The 26,015-nt window shown below is 47.2% G+C and overlaps 1 protein-coding gene across 4 annotated transcripts in view; it reads left to right on the top strand.

The window, feature by feature from the left end:
- The first annotated feature begins 10,476 nt into the window (after nt 1-10,476).
- Nucleotides 10,477-26,015, top strand: part of VWA5B2 (von Willebrand factor A domain containing 5B2) — a 967,193-nt gene continuing 951,654 nt past the window's right edge. Inside the window, exon 1 of one of the 4 annotated variants that reach the window (XM_069618816.1) lies at nt 10,477-12,374. The gene's annotated coding sequence lies outside the window, so the exon portion shown is untranslated. The remainder of the gene's footprint in view (nt 12,375-26,015) is intronic. The other 3 variants (XM_069618815.1, XM_069618818.1, XM_069618817.1) reach the window with 3 other exon arrangements.

Raw genomic sequence — 26,015 nt, 5'->3', positions numbered from 1 at the left:
GTGAGGCCTAGAGCATACATTATTACCATTTCTTCTTGTTAATGTATAAACCTAAGATGAACTAGATTTGACCTGGCAAGGGACCCTAGAGCAGTAACTTATTTATGGAATGGTTAACCCAAAGGAGGGCTGAACAGCAGGCTTGAAATGTATAAAAGCCTGACTGTTTCAATGAATATTTGCACTCACTGAGCACACCGAACCACGCCGGGGTTCGCTGTGTTGTACTGAGGGTCGATAGCTATCTGAATTTTGTTCTGTTCTTCTGTAACTGGATTCAGTATAAAATAAAGTGCTTTGTATGTTCCTTTGTAACCTGTGTTTGGTGTGTTTCCTTTTTGGTTACCCTGCCTCATATTATTTCCTTGTTTTCACATAGTGACACATTTGGTCTATAAAAATATATATTTTTTTTTTATTTTTTATTGGTTATATTACAAACCTTTAAAAAGAAAGAAGCAAGAAGAAAGGAAAGAAGACAAAACCAAGCTATGCATTCTACATTCATCACAAATCGATACCAGTCCTCCTCCCATCATCTGGTTCCCATAACTTGTGCTAGATGCGGATCTCAGGATCTCACAACGAGCGGGACCACCGGGCTATCGTGTAAACGTTCCTTTATAGCACGAAGGAAGGAAATCAAAGCATATAACAACGCTCTGTTTGCTCCATCAAACATAGCTTTCCACCAGTCATCACGAGTGAGGCACTGAGAGTTCATTATTAGTGGGTTGAAAATGTTAATTCTCTCAGACTCAAACTCGGAGCACGTTATGATAAGGTGTTTAAGTGATTCCTTTGTGTTAGAACAGAATCGACACACAAGGTCCGAGTCCGAAGATTGGGACCAGTAGCAAAGACGTTCTTTAGTTGGCATAGCGTTCAGCCTAAACTGAAGGTAGGCGGCCCGGGCCCACTGGTCCGGGAAGCAAGCTAGATATGGAGCTACGTTTCCGTAAGCTCTTGCTTCGGCCGGTACTTCACGCATCGATTTAGATTTAGCTCTTTTGTCGCAAGTCTGGATCCAGTCATTTCGCCAAAGTTTCAGTTTTGCGGCATCTGGATTTTCGAGCAGCAATTGCATCGAAATGTCATAGAGACTGAGTACATCATAACATGTCTTATTCCATTGGAATGCAATTGTGGGTGCTTTGGCGAACTGTAGGCTGTGAAGAATCTTCATTTGAGGCAAAACAGTGTTAAGGTTTACTTTCCTGAAGATGCTTAGAAGATTCCAAGCGACCCTCGCTTGCATCGATATATAGCCAAGTTCATATCTAATGCAAACAGTGGAGGTGCCTTTGGGTAGGTGGAGAACCCTGGTCCAGAAGATGTTTTCTAGGGAATTCCACATTTCAAACCCACATCCAAAGGCATTTTCGCCAGCATAAATTAGAGAAGGTACCACCTTCTGCTGAAAGAAGGTTAACGTCGGTCTTAAGGTAAATTTCCCAAATTTTTTGTTGATTATGGCTGCTTGGTACGCCAATTGACGGCATTTGTTCTTCACGGAGTCCACCCAGGGAGCGTCATTTCTGCTGGCACTTAGTTGCATTCCTAAGTATCTGGTGTTAAGAACGCGTCCGATGGGTTCTTTGTTCACGTACCAGTTGAATTTTTGCCGGTTTAAATTGGAACCTTGCATTCTTTCAAGGACCATTATTTCGCATTTCCCTCTATTGATAACTAACCCGTTATCTGTTAGGTATTTTTCCACTGCATTTAATTTGCGCTGTAAACCTATGGGGGTTGAGTCTATCAAAATGATATCATCTGCATAGACTAAATAGTCCACATGGGAGCCATGGAGTTTTGGCGGGAACGTGCGTAGGCCACTAAATACGTCCTTGATGTCGGATATGAACAAATTAAATATGGTTGCTGCAAGCGGGCAGCCTTGTTTGACACCTCGGGAGGTGTTGATGGGTACAGATAGATTGCCTTTTTGATCTAGGCGGACTCTGATGGTCGTGTTCGTATGGAGTTCATGAATAGCGGCCAGCAGACTTGCAGGGCAATTCCATTTGGTCAGTTTAGTCCAGAGTAGATCTCTGTTAATACTGTCGAACGCCTGAGACAAGTCTACCAAGGCGAGATAGATCTTGGCATTGGAGCGCAAGGCTTCCATTTTCAGTAGGTTTAGTATTAATAGGTTAATGCCGCAGCCCAAGCCTTTGACAAATCCCGTTTGTCTAGGGTCCATCTGATTGCATTTTGTTGACCACTCAGTCAGTTTTTGTTGAAGGAGAGTGGCATACACCTTGCCCAGTACGTCAAGAAGTGCAATGGGTCTGTAGTTCTTGGGATTCCAACGATCGCCTTTTTTAAAGATAGGTATGATCACTGCTGATTTCCAAGACAGAGGGGTCTTGCGGTTGTTGACGATTCTTTTGAACAGTAGCTCACAAAAGATAGTCCATAGTTCAGGTTGGAGCTTGAGCGTAAAGTTTGTTAAGCCATCAGGACCGGGGGCTCTAGAGTTGTGTAAATTCCTAATGACTCTCAATATTTCCTCATAATCAAAGGTCAAGTCCCAAAGTGGCAGCGCTGGTGGGCTCCAATCAGCGACCTCATTATTGTTACAAAAGAGGTTGGTATAAAAAGATACCCACTCATACTCAGAGACCAGGTTTGCCTGGAGAGCATGTTGAGGAGCAAAGTTGTCCTTTATCAGTCTCCAATAATCAGCAGCGTTAGAGCTCTTCATTTTTGATAGCATCAACTCCGCATCATTCTGTAGCATAATAGATTTATGGGACTTAAGCCAGTTCTTATAGCTTTGTTTGAAATTTTTTATAAGTCCATTTGCAGCACTAGATGTTTGTTTGTGGGTCGATCTTATCTGCCAACGTAGGAGATGTTTCCGTTGTTGCACTTCAAGATCAAATTTATGTTTTGGAAAAAAAAGACTATTGGCCATGTGATTTTTGCGTTCTTGATATTGTGTTAGGAGGTGGCTGTATTCCGTGAGTTCGGAAATCTGGAGACCTTTCAAGATATTACCTGTCTCAGTGTGGTCTAGTTTTAGGCGAATCCTACCGACTCCTGTTCGAGTTGGAAAGGCCCAGCGATCTTGAGGTCTTATGTCAGTTGCCGCAAATGACAGTACCACCATCTCGTGATCGCTGTGTTGCATTGATCGGACGGACAGTCTGGATGTTTTCGTATGAATCCCACTGGAGACAATGATATAATCCAAGGTTGAATTTAGGTCGCCTCTTCTCCACGTGGGGGCAGCAGGAATGTCGCCTACCGTTTGACCATTCAATATCATCAAGTCGCGTAGTTCCATTTCCAGAGACCATTGAGTTGCCAATTGAGATTCTAAATTGTTGACAGTCTTCTTGTGACCTGGTGTGTCCTGATGGTCAAGACAATCGATATTAAGGTCTCCACAGACTATTAAGTTAATTAGGGGGCAGGCTTCAATCTGCTCGTCCAACGCCTTGGTGACTTCATCTATGAAGTTTGTAGTTCCACTGGCCGCGTGGTTCCAGTACAGATTAAAGATGCAGATGTTAGTTGTCGCATCAGCAGCCATGCTGCCCACCCCGACCGTGGTCACTTGAATAAATGGAGAAATAACAATTGAGTTTAGGATCCGAAGACCTGAATTAATCCTAACGGCTACCAGAAGGCCTGACATTGGTCTTCCTCTAGTCTGTTTGAAGGCTGGAATATAGGCAATTTCAAATCCTTCCAGAATGGGTTTTTCACGTAGCCATGTCTCCTGTAGGCAAATAAGGTCCAAGTCATCGGCCCAGGTGGTATTAAACAGATGAGTGAAGCCCCTTGTGTTCCATGATCCCAGAGTAAGGGTTTTGTTGCTGGAAGGGTGTTTGAGGACCTGGCGTTAGCGAGGCGTGATATTATTTAAAGATTCAGCAATCCACGCCCATTCCTTCTCTTGACCCCTCGGCAGCATATCAGACCCTTGCAAAACTTCAGTATGATGTGTTTGACTGGCACCTGAGATTGTAATCTTGATGTTTTTTAAGCTAGATGTCTCGTTCACGGACTTGCTGGTATTCTGTGCCGGAGGGAAGGATGTTAAGTGCGGAACTTCAGTGACCCTCTCACAAGAGCGATCAGATGGGTTATTGTGGTCTCTTCCGACCTCCAGCAAGATCGCAGCTTTATTCAGAGCTTCTTCTGGAATCCGTGTAGGGGCTAGGGAAATGTCAAAGCCCAGCGACATTAAAACTGGTCCGGCTTGGAGCAGTGTATCAGCTATCAATTTGGACTGGACATGTAGAATAACTGCATCATTTTTGCTTTCTTCAAGAAATTCTACAATTTTTAGATCACCAGATTCTATTGCTCGCAGGCTCGGTACTAGATGACAAAGCCATAACACATTATGGCGATTCATTATCAAGTCATCAGCAGAGTCGATACGTTCTAGAAGTACTTGGTGGTAAGTAGGCTCATTCTTCCAATATTTGTTCTTGAGGGATTCGTTTGTTGTTTGCTTACTCAATGATAAGTTTCTTTGCGACCCCCCAGTAGCCTTGGGTTGCAGCAGCTTAGGCAGGATACCCCTAGAATTAGAGCCAGATGAGTCATTTTTAGCAGCTACCGAGGATGACAGGTTGACACAAGGAGCAGAGGGAACTAGTGACTCAGGATCTTCCATCTTGGATTGGCCAGTGTTGCGTGGGTCACACGTTTTACGGCGTTTCTCCTCTAAAGTCATGAAGGGTTGCGACCAGGTGTCCGTGTCGTCTATGGGAGTTGTGGATTGACCAATTTTTTCACCTAGGGATACAATTCTGGAGGACTTCGAGGCTGGCGCTTGTGGATGAGTGAGATTATGTCCAGATGGATTTACTCCAGTGTCAGGCTGGTTAGTCATGTGAGGACAAGCAGCACTCAAAAGACCGGTTGAATTGCCAGGCTGCTTGTGTACATTGAGGGGGCTCGCCGGTAGAGTGTCAAACTCAGCAGCCTTCTCCACGTCCTCAGCAAAATCCTCTTCGTATACAGACATGTTTAGCAGGTCCTCAGATGTGCCACACAAATTGATTGTAGGATCTGCGATCAGGTCCAGATTGTTAGATGCAGCATTTAACGGAGGGTCTGATGCACCCTTTGTTTCTTTTGAGATTGTTTTATTAACAATTACATTCACCGTTTTTATGTTACGCAAAAATTTCCTGGAATGATTTCCTCGGTTCCTTTTTTTTGTTAGTATGTTTTTTGATTTTTTGGCTTCGTTGCCTCCACAGTTTCCAGTTTTTGGACCTGTAATGGGGCCGTTCGTGGGGTGCTTAAAGATGTCATAGACTTCAACAGCGGCGTCATTTCCGTGATTTTGTGCAATATTGGACCCCTCTTTAGTAGAATCAGGAGCAAGATTTTGATTGGAGGAGGCAGCCAATTGAAAGTCCAGAGGAGGCAAGGTCGCTGCGGCTTGAATTTCCACAATAATGGCCTGAGCATTGGTCAATTGAGGAGGAATTGGATCAATGGCAGAGGGAGCAAACTCGTCCGTTTGCGAATCTACAAAGCATGGAGCCGGCAGCGACAAATATAGATCCTGACCGGCTTCTTGCGGCGCTTTTTCATAACAGGCCAGCTTATTTAAACTTCGCTTTGATTCAATAGCAGTGGCCTCTGCTATTTGGGCACATGTGGCTAGTGGGATCCGAGCAGATGAACAGGCTACAGGTTTGTCTGGAGTCTGGGAGCACGGTAATCAATTATCTTCAGGAATTCCAATATGGCCATGCTTATCGATTTTTTGTTGAAAAAGATGTAAAGCCTGTTTTGCCACTTCAGCCACTAATTTTCTATCCAAAAAAGCGTTTTTGTTACTGTCTATTAGTGCACCTAACGCCAATTCAGCCTGTTTGTCAGTGTGCAGAGAAGTATTTTTTAAGGTCGTCTGAGAGATCTCCAGTTCAGCGATCTTTGTATTCATGCCAGAGATTAAGGCTGTTAGGTCTTTCAAGTTGTCATTAATGTGTTCGTACATTTTCAAATATGGAGCCAAAGCAAGAGTAGTAGATGACATAATAATCGTCTGAATTTCTTGTATGGTTGGTGAGGGGCGATCGTTTCCAGAGCTGACCGTTGGGAGGCCTGTGGATCGCCTTTTATTCAACGGAAGGCGTCTGATTTTTGGAAAAGGACGCTCCATAAATGATGAGTCCGATAAAGATGAATCTGACGTAGCGTCGGAATGGGAACCCATGATTGAAGAGCAATTTTGCGAAATAGGGGAGTCAGCTCTTTTTGCTGAAACAAGTTTCTTCTGTGAGCACTTGATGTTCGGAGAGAGGCTCGAGCGTCTGTGTTTTCTTTGATTCACCTTGGTCATAGATACGCTCTGCGGAGGACTTTTATCCCACAGTACAGGAGGGGGCGCCTCGACTACAGAGATCGTGGATGTCCTGACATGGGCTGTAGCACCCGGCGTAAAGTTTTTTAATGCCGAGTTGTTCAATCTGTTTTTATTCAAATGTTTGAGGTCCATTAACAGCTTATTCACAACTTCCAAGGAATTTCTTCGATTGGTAGAGTCTTTTCCATGCTGGGCCGGCAACCTCTCCCGCTCAGCGGTTGTAAAAGAGCCACGGGAGAATGATTCCGGCTCCAGATTTTGCTCTGGTTTGTCCGCTTCGTTGAATGTAAAAGCTGTGTCAGGGAGATAAACATCAGGCATTGTGTTCTGTGGCGTCATAGGTGACGGTAACAGCTTTTCATGTGCACTGTAAAATCTTGTACGCGGAGAACTGCTGCTTATTTCTTTTGGCATTAGAGCGCAAACTGCATCGCATGCACCTGGGCTCTTTGGAAGAGCCTGGTCGTCCGACGTTACGCCAGTAGACTTGCGAGGAGGCATTAGCACAGTGCCACAGACCTGTTGCGTTGTACTACTGTTATGAGGAGCAGCAAAGGATGGAAGTACAGCAGAGCCACATGTTGGGGCCGAGGTGATCATCACTTTCGGAGAAGTCTGAACTTCATATTGTTTATCACATTTATCAGATGGCTCATCATATTTACATTGACACGGGGAGTGGGATGGGGCGTCATGGAGGGTGTCCATTTGAAATGGACTAGGCTGCACAATAGTAGTGTCAGTAATATGCTGTCTTGTCGAAGACTCGACTACTGACTCAGGACACACACTCTCACTGGGCCCTCTCGAGTGGCCAGCATAAACCGGAGAGTCTGAATTTAGTTGCAAGATAGAAGACACACATGCACTTACTGTGGTTTCCTTGTTGTAATGTCGCTCCGCTTCATTCGTCAACTGTATGCCTTCAGCAGCATCAGGCGGTGGGACAGGTATGCGAGACGGTTCCGAGGAGTCCACCGAGAGCCATGAGCGTTCGGAGTCGTTACAGGCAGACTCACGCGCACGCTTCCTTTGAGCTCGAGTCTTTATGGCAGCACTCGTAGATTTACCTATCGCCGAGGGCATTGTAGCGTTGGTGCGCATTGTATCCTCGGCTGCAAGATGGTATGTGCGGGGAGCAGGGGAGGCCACAGGGAGAAAGAAGAGGGATTCAACCGGATTCCGTTGACTTTCGTGAGGCGGCCCCGGCGCGCCAAACAGCTGCACAACAGCCAGTAGACTTTACTCCACCGGGCTTAACGTCGCAAGGGTAGACTGGCCCGATTTTGTGGGCAGGGAATGTCACGTGAGCAGTCACGTGACTTGCACTGAGCTCCGCCCCCTCCTGGGAGCGAGTGTTTGCTGTGCGCGAGTTCAAGGGAACTCCCAGCGCTAATTTCCGAGGCACAAAGTAAAGCGTTCGTTTTCCAACTGGAGATACTTCTCTATGCTGGAGAAGTCTGCGCCTTGCTGCTGGACTGGCCCGATTTTGTGGGCAGGGAATGTCACGTGAGCAGTCACGTGACTTGCACTGAGCTCCGCCCCCTCCTGGGAGCGAGTGTTTGCTGTGCGCGAGTTCAAGGGAACTCCCAGCGCTAATTTCCGAGGCACAAAGTAAAGCGTTCGTTTTCCAACTGGAGATACTTCTCTATGCTGGAGAAGTCTGCGCCTTGTTTCTTCTTAAATGAGTTGAGAGTTGAGTATCGAGCGATTGGTGATGTTAGTGCTACTCCCTGTTTTACTTACATCAAAACAGACAAACTTTTTGCCATGCTATTTGTGTCGTCTGAATTATTGATGTTTGATTAAAATCTGCATCCCCATCCATCTCAAGGTTATTGCTACTCATCTGAAAGGGCTGGAAGTCTCCAGTTCACTTTGCTCTCTCTCTCTCACTGCCCTCTCTTAATGCAATTTTCTTGTGTCTTTCTCACTACCCTCTCTTACTGTTACCTTGTTCTCTCTCTCTCTCACTTCCCTCTCTTAATGTGACCTTCCTGTGCCTTTCTTAATACCCTCTCTTACTGTTGCCTTGTTCTCTCTATCACTCTACCCTCTCTTACTGTGACCTTGTTCTCTCTATCACTCTACCCTCTCTTACTGTGACCTTATTTTGTCTCTCTCACTAACCTCTCTTACTGTTACCTTGTTGTGGCTCTCTCATTACGCTCTCCTACTGTTACCTTGCTCGCTCTCTCTCACTGCCCTCTCTTAATGTGACCTTCCTGTGTCTTTCTCACTACCTTCTCTTACTGTTACTGTGTTCTCTCTATCACACTATCCACTCTTACTGTTACCTTGTCCTCTCCCTTTGACTGCCCTCTCTTACTGTGACCTTCTTGTGTCTCTCTCTCTCAATGCCCTCTCTTACTGTTACCTTGTTCTCTCTCTCGCGCTTCCCTCTCTTAATGTCACCTTCTTGTCTCTCTCACTACCCTATTTTATGGTCACCTTAGTCTCTCTATCACACAACCCTCTCTGTTACCTTCTTGTTTTTTTCTCACTACCCTCTATTACTGTTACATTGTTCTCTCTCTCTCTCACTCTCTCTCGCTTCCCTCTCTTACTGTTACCTTATTCTCTCTATCACACTGCCATCTCTGGCTGTGACCGTCTTGTGTCTCTCTCACTACCCTCTCTTACTGTTACCTTTTTGTCTCTCCCTCATTACCCTTGCTTACTGTGACCTTCTTCTGTCTCTCTCACTACCCTCTATTATTGTTACATTTCTCTCTCTCTCTCTCTCACTTTCCTCTCTTAATGTCACCTTCTTGTCTCTCTCACTACCCTATTTTATGGTTACCTCAGTCTCTCTATCACACAACCCTCTCTGTTACCTTCTTGTGTCTCTCTCACTACCCTATCTTACTGTTACCTTTTTGTCTCTCCCTCATTACCCTTGCTTACTGCGACTGTCTTGTGGCTCTCTCACTACCCTATTTTACTGTTACCTTTTTGTCTCTCTCTCATTACCCTTGCTTACTGTGACCTTCTTCTTTCTCTCTCACTACCCTCTATTACCGTTACGTTGCTCTCTCTCTCTCTCTCTCTCTCTCTCTCTCTCTCTCACTTCCCTCTCTTAATGTTACCTTCTTGTCTCTCTCACTACCCTCTCTTACTGTTACCTTATTCTCTCTATCATACTACCATCTCTGGCTGTGACCGCCTTGTGTCTCTCTCACTACCCTCTCTTATTGTTACCTTTTTGTATCTCTCAATACCCTCTCTTGCTGCAACCTTCTTGTCTCTCTCACTACCCTCTCTTACTGTTACCGTATTCCCTCTATCATACTACCATCTCTGGCTGTTACCGTCTTGTGTCTCTCTCACTACCCTCTCTGGCTGTTACCTTTTTGTCTCTCCGTCATTACCCTTGATTACTGTGACCTGCTTGTGTCTCTCTCACTACCCTCTACATTGTTGTTTCTCAGTCAGTACCCTCAGGCTTTCCGCTTCTGCCTTTCATTCTATCCCATTTACGGCCCCAACTGTTTTTGCCGAGCCCCGCAGAGCGAGGCCATTATTGACAGAAAAGCGCTATATATGACCACTTACCCTACCTTTCGTAAACACGCAACTTAACTTTTTCTGACCTCTCTACTCCGTCTTCTCTCCCAATCGGCCATTCCTCCACCTCTCTATTACCTCCAGATCCCCTCATTCTTCTCTCCTCCTCCCCACCCCCTTTTGTTCCCTCTACTTTGCCTTTTCTTCCCTTCATCTGTCATCTTCACTTAGCCTTCGCTGCTCTCTCACCATCACTCCTCCCCAATCTCCCCCTCACTCTAAGCCCTCTCACTCTTTTCCATCACTCTCTTCAACCGCTCACTATGCTGTCCCCGCCCCTCTCCTCTCTTCTCATTCTCTCATCACTCTTCTTTCCCCATCACACTACTCTCTGCCTCCCTCTCCACCGAATCACGCCCCACGTTGTTCCTCTCGCTTTCTCTCCAAATGCAGAGTGAGTTGGGTATTTAAATCAAACGGGACCCCCTCTAGGCGCTGCTAGAGCGGGCGCCTCTCCGCCCTCCCAGCCCCTCTGGCTCCCTGGTGCGCACCTCCCTCCCACTCCCTCTCCACCCCCCCCCCAAACCCCCTCCCCCTCCTCCCAGACACAGACGGCGAGCTGGCTCGGCCGCCCTGTAATCTCCTTGCCGTGCCGTTAATCCCATCACACCCTCATGCTGTCAGGGCGCCTGACTCCTGTCTCCACCCGGGCGAGCTGGCACAGGCCGGGCATCTGCACTATCTCCCCCCTGGCAACAGGAGGGGGTCGCTCCCACCGGCCGGCACCGCCGCCCCGTCCAGTGCAGAGAGCGGCCCCTCTGCGGCACGGCTTCTGTTGCAGTACGGCCAACACTGGCCGCCCCGCGGACAGGGGCTGCCGTGTTCCCCGACCCTTACCCCCTGCCCACCCAGAGCCCCTTAACCCGGGAAGCAGCCAGAGTACTCTAACCCTCTTCCCAACCAATGGTGCTGTCCCCCAGCTCCCCAGGGGCATTCAGGGCCCCTGCCATCTGCCTAACCAGAGAGCCTTGCCGTAGCCAGGGCGCCTAACGCTGTGCCCACCTTGATAGCCCAGGGACAGCCAGGGTCGCGAGTGGGCCAGGTCATAGCCAGGACCCCTTACCCTGTAGCCAGGGGCCCTTACCCCGTAGCCAGGGACCCTAACGCTGTGCCCACCTAGATAGCCCAGGGACAGCCAGGGTCGCGAGTGGGCCAGGTCATAGCCAGGACCCCTTACCCTGTAGGCAGGGCCCCTTACCATTTGCCCACCGGAGAGGGAAGTGGGCAAACGCCCAACCCCCTAACACTGTGCCCTGCCACCAAGAAGCCGCAGCACAGTCAGTGCCCCTTATTCACTGCCAATCTCTACGCATGGGGCAGCCAGTACCCCTTACCCCCTGACCATCTGGCACCCAGTTCTCCTTGCCCTTGCCCACCTAGCCAAACTCCTGGTCCGGTTACATTCTGCACATCCGAAGGAGCAGTTAGGACTCGTTGCCCACAGCCCACCCTCGGCAGCGCCGAGGGCCCCTGTGCCCACTCCAGGAAGCTGTGATGAGCCCTTGAGCACCCAGTGCCCCTGGACCCCTTGAGCCAACCCTAGGCAGCAGCGAGGGCCCCCGGTTATCGCCCCAGGCAGCAGCCACTGTTCCCGCACACCTTGTGCTCACTTCCTGATGCCCCCAGGGTCCCCGCATTCGCGTGCACACTTAGTGACGCACCCAAGGGGCCCGAGCCCCCTCTGTGCTCTCCCTAGTCAGTACCCACGGCCCCGGCTCCCCTACGAGGCTTAACCTGACACTCAAGCGAGAGCCATTTTCCATCCAGGGGCCTTGATGCAAAGGGTGTGTGCTATTTCCCTGCCCGCTGCACCTCCCTGTCAGCAGCTGGCGGGAGCCCCGCCTGCGTGGAGTGGATAATTTCCTGCCATCCCGGGAAACACTGCACCCGCCCCTCCTGGGCAAGAGGAGACGCTGGTGCTGGCTGCCTCTCAACATATACACCGCCCCAGGAGAGAGAGGCCCGCTGCACCGCCTGCTGCGCTTCCAGATCAGCGTGTGCACTGGATATCGGCGCTCTAGGCGCTATCCCGCTCTGAGACAGCACCAGTACTGCCCCTGCCTGCATTGCTAGGAGAATCTGCCCGAAGCTGCCCGCCAGGCATACGCACCTCCCAGACCACCCGAAGGGATCCCTGGGCCCCTGCCGCCCTCCAGCATTTACTGCACACAGACCAGCAGGCGCTCCCGCGCCGCTCTCCCCAGCGCAAACAATCTCTCAAAACAGCACGGGGTTCCACACTGTACTAACCGCCCGAACTGTCCGGAACATCTCCACCCCCTCCCTCATATGCACCCCAGACCAGCAGGGAGCCCCACTCCGCCACTCCACGTCCTGTTGGGTAAAGAAAACAGCGAGGCCAGGGTGCCTACGGCTGAGAAAGCTGCGGTTGTTTTTGTAATTCTTGGAAGGGAGCCGCTCAGCACTGGACAGCAGCCAGCCTCCCTGACCCCTGAAGGTAAGAGGGTGCTCGTTCATTACAGCCTGCTGCATGCCAGTTTCGGGGGGATAGAGGGGCATTTGGGAATACCCTGAGCTCATCGGAAGGCCTTAGAGAAGACACCGAGCAACACAAGTGTTCATGATTATATGCGCACGTTTCACAAAAACATCTACGCACAGGCATCGACACACTTTAGACACGTACACATTGTTTTATTAACGACGACAGGCTGATAAGGAACCGGCAACATTCGAAGCGGGTCGGCAACTAGATATATGTCTGCAGTGGGAGCATGAACCCACTGTGCTACCCTTTCAACCAGGAGCAACGGCCATTTAGGACAATGCTGAGGGAGGAAGAGCGAGTCTGGTATATTGGCAGATCGGCAACTGCGTATGGCATGAGGACAGTGTATTGGGACCAGGTCCAAGATGGACGGGTGAAGGGTTTAGAGACGGGCCGACCACGGGGCGGGCGGACCACTGCCTTCTTCCCGGAGAAGGCAGGGCAAGTTGAAGTGTTGAACGGCCAACTCTTCGGGACAGCGAAAGAGTGCCACAAGGGGGCATTCAGAGAGACCACCCTTCCCGGGAGGACGATGTGATAGTAACATCATGCTGAGGGAGCGCGCGCCCGCCTGGGAGTATCCACGCATGGTGTGCATGAGTGTGCAGGGCGGCAGCCACTCAGGTGGGCAGGGCCCGTGTCGTCAAAAGGCCGAAAGACCCGATTATCGAGGCACCGCCTGAGCACTGGAGACGCAAAACATCAGGGTCAGAGCTCACCAAAATCATGGAGAAATTAAATAACTCTGGAGACGCAAAACATCAGGGCCAGAGCTCACGAATATCATGGAGAAAATAAATAACTCTGGAGACGCAAAACATCAGGGCCAGAGCTCACGAATATCATGGAGAAAATAAATAACTCTGGAGACGCAAAACATCAGGGCCAGAGCTCACGAATATCATGGAGAAAATAAATAACTCTGGAGACGCAAAACATCAGGGCCAGAGCTCACCAATATCATGGAGTAATTCAATAACTCCCGCGCTGCTGGTCCCGCTTGAATGTGCAATGGCCTTATCAAACTAGCGCCTCGTGAATGGGCAAAGGCTCTATCTATTGTATCTAACAATATTGGAGACTGTGGAGTGTCTTACCAGCGAGTTGGATTGAGAGCGTGATTCTACCGGTCTACAAAAAAGGCTGTTGGTCAAATCCGGCTAATTATCGGCTACTAGCCATGCTAGACATACCTGGCAAAACATTCGCTAAAGTATTGATTCGAGAATTGACAGCCTGGATTAATGAAAATAATATTCTCCCCCACCGTCAAATCGGCTTTCCCGCCAAATCGAATAGCACCCATAACCTCATGATTTTAGTGTCAGGAGCAGAATATGCACGCGAGATCCGGCGGACGGCTGAGTGTGGAGCCTTTGCAGACTTGAGCCTGGCATTTGGTACTGTTCTGCGGATCCGTCTTTGGAAGAAACTTGTTAATTGGCACAGAACAACCCACGTGGCCTGTCACGGATGCTAATGTTATTGCATAATAATTCCTCTGTAAAGGTTTGTCGCATTGATCAAAGGGGCAAACTTTCCAGATTGATAAGCGCCTGCAAGGGAGTCAAACAGTTGTATTGTTGCAGCAACATTGTTTAATTTATATTTGGCTGACTTAGCTACAGCCTTAGCAATGTGAGCCATCAGCCAGTAAAAGTCGGCTCTCTGAAAGCCAGTTGGCTAGGCTAGCCTGATGGCTGGCTTTTACTTGGCCATACACCCAAGGGCCTTCAGCGTATGCGAGATGCTTTATCAGCGTGGGCAGAACTGAATGGATTACGAGTTAATTTCCCAAAAACAATGATAATGGCTTTCACTGGCAAGGCCAAGAAGAACATGTGCCGCATTTGGACATTTAATACGTTGAAAAGGTTAAAACGATGACTATGAACTGCCAGGCTATTACGCAAGTCTATGCAAAAAGGACGAGCATACTCGTCCTTGGCACGTAAGGGGTTAATGAAAATCTGAACTGGTCTCCTCACTGGCTCAATACCAAACACAACTGTCGGAAACTTGTACAGTCAATTAGTGCATTCATTGGGAGGAACAGTGGCTGCTCTATTGACACTGTGCTGTTGTTCTATACTAGTGAGAACGTTCCCACCCTTATGTATGCAGCGCAGGTTCAGGGGCATTGTTACAAAGATGAACTGGGCACATTTGAAGCAAAGATGCTGCGCATTCTCTCCCACATGCCTAAAACACTTAGGGCCTCATTACACGGACGGCGGTGGACCAAGGTGGTCCATGCCGGTAAAATACCGGCACCGCCTTGGAGGAAAGGGGAATTACCGCCCTATTCCAAGGTTGGTGGGGCGGTAATTTCCCCTTCCCCCATTGCCCTTCCCCATTCCCATTTTTGCCCCATAGGGCATAATGGGAATGGGGAAGGTGCTAATTACGGCACCGCAAATTGCGTTACCGTAATTAGCTCCCTGGTCCCTTTGCGGGTTGGTTTTTAACGCCTGCAAAAAGCAGGCGTTAAAGTCTCCAACCCGCAAAGGGACCTCGTAGTAAGGCGGTAAGGGTTAACGGTCACCGATACCATTAACGGTGACCGTTAACCCTTACCGCCGTCCGTGTAATGAGGCCCTTACTGTCGAATTTATCAGACCGGAATTTGACCTAATGCTTGAAAAAATGGTGATGTGGTATGAAAGAGTAAGATTGCTTTGCAATGTCACTGTTATGGTTCCTTATATGGAGGCATATGTTAAACTAGATTGACCGGCCAGAGAAGGGACACTAAGGTGAATAATATTGTTGCGTCATCGGTGGATGGTGGGCTTTGGAAATGGCATAGACAGTCCTCACCATGTGACTTGTAAACAATGGCTCAAAAGGAAAGTTATGGAATACAGCTCACAGACCGACCTCACTGAACTGGCCACCAAATGCAACAGTGGCCCTTCTTTAGGTTATGATATGATATGGCATTTGTAACGCGCCTATACACAAGTGTTTCAAGGCGCGACGAGGCAGGGAGGGGTAACCAGGGGAAGACAGACAATGATCCTACTAGGCCAGGTGTCATTTAGATCGTGCAAGTGCAGGGGTAGGGGGGAGGGAAAAGTGCAAGGGGGAGGGGGGGAAGTGCAGTACAGGGTAAGTAGAATAAAAAATAAATAATAGGGCCAGCTGGTGGCAAGTGCAAGGTAAGTGCAGCCAAGTGCTGGGGAGGGGGGGCTGTAGGGATGCAGAGACAGTCCCGCAGTGCAGGGGTTGCCAGGGAGGCAGTGCAAGTGGAGAGTGGCTGGGCCAAGGACCGAGGTCGGAGAGAGTGGCCCAGTTGCAGATTCAGTGCAGTTTCAGTGAAGAATTTAGCAGGGGAGAGGGAGAGAGAAAGCAGAAGCAAAGAGGAAGGTTTTGAGGTGCTTCCGGAACCAGAGATGGTTCTCCTCAAGTTTCAGGGAGGCAGGAAGGCTGCTCCAGAGGGAGGCTCCTGCCGCGGAGAGAGATCTACCCCAGCTCGTTGCTTCGAGAATTGGCTGACCCTGAGGGAGTTGGAGACGGATGAGCGAAGGGCTCGGGAAGGAAGATATTTAGGAAGAGAGAGTTGAAGGTATTTAGGCCCCAGGCCCCAGAAGGCCTTGTGGACAATGCAGAGTTCAATACAGAATGCCGCGTGTAAATAAAGCCTCCTATATAATGGCCGACCCTGATAGCGGCATTGCTCGCCAATACCTGCTTTTAAAATTCAATGTCAGTGAGGTGCTGGAGATTGGAGGTGCACGTTTGGGGATCTCAAGGAGTAGGCGCCAGTGTCGATTGTGTGGGACTATTACTGTTGAAACACTTGAACATATGTTAGTGCATTGTGAAAGCCTTGCTTCCCTTAGGCTCTCGTATGTCAAGTCATATCGAAATGGTAGCAGTATTATTGACTTGGCTAACATGTGAAGTACATTTATGGACGGGAATGATATCAATTTTATGTTCTATAGCTTCACATTTTATTGGAATTGTAGGAATATTTTGAGTGAATTATCGAGAGATATATATTGAATATTTTCTACATTGTGGATTTTAAAGATGTTGTTTTGTTAAGATTGATGAACTGCCAGTATATTAATATTTATATTAGATGTTTGTATTGTAATTTTAGATATGAATTGCATGCTTTGTCCATTTGTGTGTATATAGAAAGCCAACTGTTGGTTATGTGTATATTAATCAAAAAAAAAAAAAAGGCCAATGGGGCCCAGCAGAATCAGTCACGTGCCAGTCTATATTCCTGTGCCTGACCTGTGTCAGACTATGTAAAGACCCACCAGACCAGCCTTTTTAAAGGCACAGGCCTGTCCGTGCTTCCAAATAAATATGATGGCAACCTTAGGTAGAGTGCCATTCTCACCAGTCTCAGAATACTCCTACCGGTCCATGGAGGTATCGATGGGTACTTTAGAGAATGCACCATTTCCATACGCCTGGGACTATCAACACTGATCTAGGGAGGATATGATGGGAACCTCATCTAGAGTGCCATTCTCACCAGTGTTGGAATACTCTTACCAGTGCATGGAGGTATTGATGGGAACTTTAGAGAATGCACCATTCCCATAAGCCTGGGACTATCAACACTGATCTAGGGAGGATATGATGGGAACCTCAAGTAGAGTGCCATTCTCACCAGTCTCGGAATACTCCTACCAGTCCGTGGAGGTATCAATGGGTACTTTAGAGAATGCACCATTCCAATAAGCCTGGGACTATCAACACTGATCTAGGGAGGATATGATGGGAACCTCAGGTAGAGTGCCATTCTCACCAGTCTCGGAATACTCCTACCAGTCCGTGGAGGTATCGATGGGTACTTTAGAGAATGCACCATTCCAATAAGCCTGGGACTATCAACACTGATCTAGGGAGGATATGATGGGAACCTCAGGTAGAGTGCCATTCTCACCAGTCTCAGAATACTCCTACCGGTCCGTGGAGGTATCAATGGGTACTTTAGAGAATGCACCATTCCAATAAGCCTGGGACTATCAACACTGATCTAGGGAGGATATGATGGGAACCTCAGGTAGAGTGCCATTCTCACCAGTCTCGGAATACTCCTACCAGTCTGTGGAGGTATCGATGGGTACTTTAGAGAATGCACCATTCCAATAAGCCTGGGACTATCAACACTGATCTAGGGAGGATATGATGGGAACCTCAGGTAGAGTGCCATTCTCACCAGTCTCGGAATACTCCTACCAGTCTGTGGAGGTATCGATGGGTACTTTAGAGAATGCACCATTCCAATAAGCCTGGGACTATCAACACTGATCTAGGGAGGATATGATGGGAACCTCAGGTAGAGTGCCATTCTCACCAGTCTCAAACTACTGACACCAATCCATGGGGTTATTCACGGGAAGGGCGGACAGTATATAATTCCCAGGAGCCTGGGAATATTGACGCTAATCCTTGGTGATTGTGATGGAAGAGTACATTTTTCACCACTCTGGGAATATTGACACCAATCTATGGAGGATGCTATTGGAGAGTACAATTCACACCACTCTGGTAATATCGACACTGATCTAGAAAGGATATGATGGGAACCTCAGGAAAAGTACCACTCACACACACCTGGGAACGTTGATATGTATTTATGAATGATGTGATGGAAAAATGTCATTCTCACCGGTGTGGGAATATCGCAATGACTTCACGGACAATGTGATGGGGGGGCAAGGGTACAAGTCCCACCTGTCTGGAAATATTGTCACCAATACATGGAGAATTTGATGGGAGAATACCATTTCCATCACTCTGGGAATATTGACACAGATATAACGACGATATGATAGGAACTTTAATGGAAAGTTCCATTCTCACCAGCCTATAATATTGAGACCGATCTATGGAGGAAGTCATGGGAAGTTTATAGAGTGTTTCATTCTTACTAGTCTAGACACCGCTCCATGGAGGATTTGACAGAAGAGCACCATTCTCACCAGTCTAGACACTGATAGATGTAGGATGTGACAGAAGAGTACCATTCGCACCAGAGTAGAATATTGGCAATGATTCATGGAGGTATTAATGGGAACATTAGAGAGCAGCATTAGAAGCTTAGAGGGTGTATCATTGACACAAGCCTGGGAATATTGATGCTGATCCTTGGCGGTTGTGATGGAAGAGTACAATTTTCCCCACACTGGGAATATTGACATCAATCTAAGGAGGATGCGATGGAAGAGTACCATTCTCATCAGTCTGGCATCAACACTAGTCTAAAGATTGATCAATGGAGGCTGTGACGGAATAGCACCACTCGCGCCAGTCTAGAATATTGACACTGGGCCATGAAGGTATTGATGGGAACATTGGAGAGTAGCTTTGCCACATGTCTGGCAAGATTGACACAGATCCATGGAGGTATTGATGGGAAGTTTAGAGAGTGTATCATTCCCATAAACCTGGGACTATTGATGCTGATCCTTGGAGGCTGGGATGGAAGAGTACAATTTTCATCACTCTGAATATTGACACCAATCCATCAAGGATGTTATAGGAATGTACCATTTTTACAAGTCTGTCTGGCAATATACACAATGATCCATGGAGGTTGAGATGGGAGAGTATTTTTCTCACCAGTCTGGGAGAATAAACATCGATTCATTGAGGATGCAATAGTAGATTATCATTTTCACCAGTCTGAGAATATTGACACCAATCCATTGATTTTTTAACTATTTTTGAATTGAGCATTTGTTAGGCACTTATACAACAGAATAGTGTTTCAAAGTGCCACAAGGTCAATGGGAAGGGAGCAGGGGAAGATAACAATGGCAAAAACAGTCAAATACAGTCATGGTCCTACTAGGCCTTGTGGCATTCGGGCGGGCAAGTGCCGTGAGGAGAAGTGCAGGGGATGGGGAGGGTGAGGGGAGCAGAGGAGTGCCCAAGTGCTGGCGCAGAGCCTGGGAGGGGAGTGCTAAGGGGTGTCAAGGAAGAGAACCTCAGGCTAAGTGCAAATGCAGGTGACTCCCAAGGGTGGGATGCTTAGCCGCCAAGCAGGGGCCCGCGAGGCAGTGGTGTGGTGGGAGTGGGGGGTGCTGATATCAACTGGGAAGAAGGGCCTGGAATCCTGTGGGGTTCATGAGGATCAGTCCACCAGTCACATCGCCAGTGGGGAGATTTGCAGGGAACGGAAAGAGGGAAAGAGGTGGAGAAGAGCAGAGTTTTTAGCAGTTTCCGGAACAGAGGATGTGATAGGAGAGTACCATTCTCAAAAGTCTGTCTTGGGAATATTCACAATGATTCATGGAGGTTGAGATGGGAGAGTGCCATTCTCACCAGTCTGGGAGAATCAACACCATTCATGGAGGATGTGATGGAAGAGTACCAATTTTACCAGTCTGAGAATATTTACACCAATCCATGGAGGATGAGAAGGGAGTGAACCATTCTCACCCTTATAGATTATTGATGCTGACCCATGGAGGTGTTGGTGGGAAGTTTTAAACTGATTACCATTCACACTAGTCAGGGAATATTGAAGCCAATCTATGGTAGATGTAATGGGAGAGTATGGTTCTCACGAGTTTGGGAATATCGACAACTATCCATGGGGAATGTGATGTGAGAAAGAGTAACATTTTATTTATTTATTTATTATGCATTTGTTAGGCGCTTTTACAGTAAGTCAATTCTGTTTCAAAGCGCCCACAGGGCAACAGGGAGGGAACATGGGATTGAAAACAATGAATACAGTGGAAGATAAAGGCAAACCTGCTATGCCTTGTGAGTATTCAGAATGTGCAAGTGCAGCGAGAAGGGGGGGAAGTGGAGGGTAAGTGCTGGAAAGTCTGTGCTCGTGGGTGAGCAGCAGATGAAGCGCATAGTATTGTAAGTGCTATGCGGCCTGTAGCTGCATTGCGTAGAAGGTATAAGCCTACAGGATTGAGGCTGGAGGGTGCCGAGTCAAGTGGTGCGAGGTAGGCAGAAGCTGGGGAGATTGGATATGGGAGGCCAGGTCCCCGAAGGGTACATACGGCCCTGGCCACCAATCACAGCGACTGTGAGATTAGCAGAGGAGGGAGGAAGAGAATTCTCACAAGTATGGGATTATTGACACCGTTGCATGGAGGATGTGATGGGAGGAGACCTTTATTACACATTTGGGAATATTGATACCATTCCATGGAGAATGAGTACCATTCGTGCCGGACAGGTCCAAACCTGATTTGTATATGGTCTTATCTGACTGTAATAGCGTGGCGGGGCTGAAACGCAATGGTCTACAGGGTTGCCCAGGCCAATGGCAGAGGCTAGGATTAATGCAAAAAACAGCCATTTCTCTTCTGTTCTGTTAGAGTACCATTCTCACTACTCTGGGAATATTCACACATATCTACGGTGGGTCTGCTGGAAACTTCATAGGCACCACCCAACGACAAGTTGCAAGCCCCACAGGTGGCCTGCAGCGGGTGCACCCACATTCTTCTGATCCCCCTACTTTTCTCAAACAGTGCTACCCCATTATGCCGTCAGTTGAGGGCTTGAGTCACTGGGCTCTCATGGTTGTTCTCTTTCAGGTGACTTCTCACTTTCTTAATGACCAGTTCCAAAAACTGTGCTCTCGAAAGGCTCTGCTGCCAACTAGTTTCATCCACAAGCTATCCCCAATGTACACACTCAGGTCAGAAACCGCTTTAAATATCTGCGATAACCTGAATGGAACGAACCCTTGTTCTAATGGCTATATGTTGTTATGATAATAATAATTGCGCCACGAAACCTCAGGTATCTGAGCGCTGCTTATTATTACCCACGGTGTGTGGTGCTCATTTATCAACCTCGGAAAGATGAAAGGCTGAGTTTGGCACTGCCAGGATTTGAACCTGCGTCAGCAGGGACCGGCTTGATCAATTGTTATCAACGTGGGTCATATTTTTTTTGTATTTGTAATTTTGTAATTATATCATCTCTCTTTTTGTTTCCTAAAATGTGCAATGGTAGGCTCATGTTATGAGAAAATCATACAATTTTTTGATATTGCAAATTTTAAAATAAAATACAAAAATGTGTTTTTCTGTATAAACTCTGTGTAGCTTTCCCTTGCTTTTGGTGTGTTTCTTTTGAGCAGACAGAGCGTGTGGTTTTACATGAATATGCAATGAAAGTTAAGGAAAAGAAAGGAAAACAAAATATGAGATATTGGGAATCATTAGGTGAAACAGATTTATGGCCTCATTATAAGCATGGCGGTCCAGGAATTTGGTACCGGTAAGCATGCCAGTACCGTAGTTCCCGGACTGCCATACTACGAGCTGTGCTCACGGACGCGTGTCAGCCCGCCAGGTCTGGCCTTACGGGCAGAGTGGCACCCACGAGCGTAGCATGTCGGATGCACCGGCACCGTCATTTCTCTATCTCCCTCTTACCCCCCCGCTCTCTGTATTCTCTCTATCTCTGTCTGTGCCTCTGTCTCTGTCTTTTTCTCTCTCTCACTCGCTCTTTCTTTCTCTCTCTCTCTCTCTTTTTCTGTCTCTGTCTCTATATCTCTCTCTTTCTCTGTCTCTGCATCTCTCTCTTCCTCTCTTTCTCTCTTTCTCTCTCTCTATCTCTTTCTCTGTATCTCTGTCTCTCTCTGTCTGTCTGCCTCTCTCTCTCTCTCTCCCTCTCTCTAATAAAGATGCAACCCGCTCCCAGTTCTCTGACTTCTTGGGGCTTAACTTGTGGGGAAAGACTGGGGTTTCACCAATTTCATACCAAGCTGTTATTTAGTTTCATAACCAACTCCACCAATGTTGTGTAACCCTGACAGAAAGAAAGGACTGGTGAATTGAGCACCAATTTATGGAGAGTCGGAAGGGATTTCTCGATTCAGTGACCTGGTTCTGCAGCAGAATGTTTGGGTCAACCCTACACACACTGTATTTCATAATCTGTCCATTGTTCTTAATACCTATGGACTCCCTGTCCACATGCTCTTGACCCCCCATTGCAATACACTCTACATTTCATGCTCTCCCAATATGCAGTGACAGGCTTATCAAATTTACATAAAATGTATATCAACTTTATATTAAATCGATATCAAAGGGGTGGAACTGAGGAAAAGGGGCTGGACTAACACCAGAAATGGAGCACGTGGGCACCTGTCAAATTTAACATTGACAATAAAGGTGCCGCCTTGTACTACTGACAGCACACCCTCCTTCAGCACTCTCCTTCTTCAGCACCCTGTTTTGAGGTTCTGGGGTGATACCTAGTATAGAGGGGCGGGGGGTGGCATTATCTGATGGCTACATATACGCCACTGCTTTGAACATTTCCCCGCCCTCTCCACACACATGCCGTGTGTCCAGGGCACCACAGGGCATGGGTAGCTTCTGACATCGCTGCCCTTCAGATGTGGCAAGTGTAAGCCTTTGAAAGAAGCTCTGTGGCTGCAGATCACCTTCCCTTGTCACGTTACATTGATTGGGTCAAGCCAAGTGCCGCAGAAGCGTGACACGTGCACTTTGTTGGGTCGACAAATAGCTCTGAGAAGTAAGACGGCTGTCCTAGTCATTGCTTTTCTGTAGATGCCTAACTGTATTGTCCGTTCTGATGGTTTCAGGGCTTCTGCCATTTAGCCTCTGGGTCAGAGTTCAACGAGTACAAAGGGCCTTAAATGGGAACACGGAAAAATATTGATGGTGCGTGCCTCGGAAGGCTCCTATGATTTTTCTGTTCAGTGACCACCAGCATTGTTGCAATTGGCAGATGACTCGTTGCGTTTATATACGGTAATTTCATGTTTGGTAGGCAAGTTTACATGGAATAATTAGTGATCTGACTTAACTTTAAAGCTTTTTTGACAAAAAAAGCATTTAATCAGTCCATTTAGCTTCATATGTTGTTATACGTATTTTAAAAAAGCAAGTGCACAGAAGTGAAATATTTTGGAAAGAGCACATGTTTGCATTGTGCACAGGAACAGCGAATCATTTTGTTTTTAGAAATATATATACACAAATTTGTGTTCTTTCTCTCTCTCTGTTTCCAACACTATAGTCAAGGCTCCCGCTCTTCCATTTTTAGTTTGGGCTATTATGTGGCGCTGGCACCACCTATAAACCGAAACTATTGCATTGGAGTACAGACATGGAGACATGGCATATGAGGAGGGACACAGAGTCTGTACGTGTTGTTTGGTTATGTGCCAACCAATTGCCTGCCCATGGTTATGCCAATCCCTATGGGCATTCCCACCAAGTTCCTGCTCTTTCCCGCCCAAAAACACCTCCTCATGGGATCTCTTTGAGTTAGCTTTTTCAAGCCTTTGCATCAAACTTTGCACTTGAAGTGCCTGCCAGTGGTTTTCAAAGCAGTCTTCTGAGAGTTAATGGGCCTCATTACAAGTTTGGTGGTTTCCTGCTGGTAAATCCGGTGGGATGCTACCAAACGGCAGCACCATTGCCGGCACTTGGTCTGCCGGAATTACTGGCAGATTACAGGTGCCAGTAAAAAGTATGTTAATCCTCATTTCATGGAGTTCTATAGGACTCCATGGGGGATTGCCAGTGTCACCGGCATTGGTGACACCGGTGCCGGGAATACCGGCTGTTTTTTTGCCAGTGGGGTGCCTGACTTACCTTCAGCTCTTGGCTGTAGGTAAATCAGGCCACCCTACCGGCAACCTTGTAGTTTGCTGGTTCAGAAACGTGGCGGTAAATGGAATTACTGCCACTTTAATTCCAGACCGGAATACTTGTAATGAATCCCATGACTTAGTTGGAGATGTAAACCAGGTATGGGTGTATTAAACATGTCTTACCAGGCCTTCCTTCGGCCACTCTATTTATAAGCGCTCTGCATGTCGTTCACTGAAGTCTTGCTAAAAGCAAGCATTGGCAAAGCCAACATTTTTGCTTGCGCATATGTTTTAAACTTGCCAGGCACTGCTATTAGATGCCCAGGTACTCGCACCATTTTGTACCTGCTACCAACAAGGGGTGGTTAATACCACTACGGCTGTGCCGGGCAAGTGTCTTTCCACTGCCTATACAAACGCCCAAACTGTTGGCATTGCCAATGATGGTTACTGATTGTTTTGCATAATTGTAGACAGAAATCAATCTGTTTCATATCTGCACTTCTTTTTTAAAAATGGATTGACGCAGAATCCCAGGTCTCTTCGCTTGGTCCTCCCTGCTGCCAGTCAAGCCTTCCAGGCCATTCATTTTGCAAACTTGCACATGAAAGAAGGTAAGCCAATGAAGTGCGATGCCCTTGGAAGCGGTTTGCCTTAGTGCCGAGAAGCCTCCCATGCCTGCAGCAGCCACGGGAGCAGCCATGCTTTCAACCTAAGCATGCACTTAGATAGGAAGTGCAAGAACCCAGCTGCGTCTGCCTGCTTATGCTTCTGAGGTTGGGTGTGTTTTTAAAAAAATCTAAATGTATACACTTTTTCCATTGGAATACACGTGCAAAAATACCAGTTGGAACTTGTTTATTGGAAAATAAACAATACATGTGCAAAAGTACAGAAAACAATAGCAAAAATAAATAGGGGTGAAGATGGAACCAGTGCAAAACAAAATACCATAAAACATTAGCTGCACTTAAAATTACATCACACTTTAACTTTTGAAATCCTGAAAGTATGTAAGTTCACCCAATTCAGCGTGGGACACACCTGACACAATTTGAACACTCATGCCGGATTCAGCACATTTTCATCAACGTGACCCTGTGCAAAATGATTGTTGAGAAAACAAGCTTTTCGTCCTGAGATTTCCGTAGGTCGACAAATGCACAGTTTCCCACCGTAGCTCGCAAGCGTCTGCTTTGGTTTTGAGATTTTTTGCCACGCAGGTAACCCTTGTACCGATCTTGTGCATGCCTAAAAACTTAGAAAATATTACCAGCCACACTCGAGACGTTACTTCTTAGGCAAAAAAAGAATGATCGATATTCCCATAAACGCGCAGTGGACATGGAAGCAAAATCAGAGAGGAAAATATACTACAAAGCACACAAAAAGGACAACACACACAACGCGCGCGCGCAATTCAGTTATGAATCCTTTCTCCCGTATGTTATTCCCATCTCTTCGTCTGCGCGTAATCTGGGCACCATTTTTGATTTGTCGCTTTCGTTCTCCTCACGGTATGCAGTGTTTATAACAACAACAAAAAAATAACAACACATTTTTTAACGACACTTAAATAACGACAAAAAGTCAATTTTGTTTTGTAAAAGTATTTTTGGGGGGTGGGTAAGGGATTAAAAGGGGTGGCGGTAGTTGGAGGGAGGGTAAAAAGGCAGTAGAAACAGTGGGTTTGGGGGGACCACCCCAAATAAAAAAAAATCGTTATTCAGGTGTCGTTTTAAAAGTATGTCGTTATTTATGGTGTTGTTGTAAAGACATGGAACCCTCCCCACATATTTTGACTATCTCCCGCTCATGTCGCTTTCATCTGTTTAACATTCGTAAGTCTCTGCACTTTCTCTCCTTCAAGGCTGCTCAGCTCCTTATTTTTACTTTAGTTTCCTCCCGTCCAGGGATGTTGTTAGGTTTGTAAATGGTCAGGGTTACGCTAATTTTGGGACTGTCAGGAATCGGGGCTAGCTAGCCTTTTGGTTGTAATCCCT

This window comes from Ambystoma mexicanum, chromosome 10 (genome assembly GCF_040938575.1).
Source record: "Ambystoma mexicanum isolate Mex_15411 chromosome 10, UKY_AmexF1_1, whole genome shotgun sequence".
NCBI classification, from domain to species: domain Eukaryota; kingdom Metazoa; phylum Chordata; class Amphibia; order Caudata; family Ambystomatidae; genus Ambystoma; species Ambystoma mexicanum.
This window is presented reverse-complemented; position numbering and strand designations above follow the sequence as displayed.